The sequence below is a fragment of the Trichoplusia ni genome, chromosome 2 (genome assembly GCF_003590095.1).
Source record: "Trichoplusia ni isolate ovarian cell line Hi5 chromosome 2, tn1, whole genome shotgun sequence".
Lineage (NCBI taxonomy): Eukaryota > Metazoa > Arthropoda > Insecta > Lepidoptera > Noctuidae > Trichoplusia > Trichoplusia ni.
Window position 1 is genome coordinate 4467284 of NC_039479.1, and position 1280 is coordinate 4468563.

Sequence of the window (1280 nt, forward strand, 5' to 3'; positions counted from 1 at the left end):
TAAGCAAACATAGCCTTGAAACTACAAAATCCTTATCACTAATACAGAAAGTATTCGTTCCAAAGCGTATGATTCATTCAGGATTTAGAAACAGCTTTTTTATGGTAACGAGAACTGTTTATTTCCAGAAATAGTTTGGTCCTCCAAAATTTACAATGGCATAATTTGGTAAGTATAATTTATATTAAAACACTAGCTGACCCAGCAAATGTTGTTTTGCCGATTTTTTTTCTAGTTGTATGTATTTTTTAATGCTGCATTATAAAAAAATTAAACAAATATTTCGTCCAAAAAATAAATTTTAGTGTGAGCAACCCTTATCACTTAGGGGTATGAAAAATAGATGTTCTATTCTCAGACCTACCCAATATGTGTAGAAAATTTCATAAAAATCGGTCGAAACGTTTTGGAGGAGTAGGTACGGTAACTAACATCGTGACACGGGAATTTTATATATTAGAAGATGATCTGATCTTCATTAATTGAATACATGACTCAACCCTTTCAATTCTTTACGCCAAGGGCTTTAAGCAATTTGGTGCACAGATCGATTATAACCTGGATTACCACATAAGATGATTTTTAACCCGATTTTGAGTTCACGTGAAATACTTTTCTTGTTATAGTGGAGCCGATGGCAACGGCTAGTTAATAGATCATAATAATAAGTACCATAGAACCTGTACCTGATAACATTTGATTTCGATACCAAAAATATCGGGAAGGATGACCAAAAATTAAAAATTTACAAAGAAATTATAACGTATACTTTGTCAATAGTATTCGTGCGTTTGATAAACATGAACTGCGGCTATCAGATTATTATTTGATATTTACCGTTGGTCATATCTCCTTTAAACTTGGTACTGTGGTTGCATAATGATATGATTGGGATTTCTAGTGTTTAAGTTGGGTTGTAAGTGCCTCTCGAGATATACTCGGCCAAACAATTCTGATAAGTTTATAAATAGCTTATTGATAAAATGCTATGCTTTTATGCACGAACAACTTTTAGATTACCTAAGAATATAACTTTTCTGCTAGTCATATACTATGTTGATGTTAATAAAAATGTTTGAATGATTAATGATGATGACTGATTGGTGATTGATGATTTGACCTGCCGCAGGTCTGCTGGTAGATATTTTTTTAGAAATAAGCAACACTCTTGTACATCATATTTTGTTATGTTGGTTTTTTTTACCATTTGTACATAAAATTGAAAAAATTATTAATAAAACCGATGAACCAACTGAGGCTCTTAGAGACCTACAGGATAA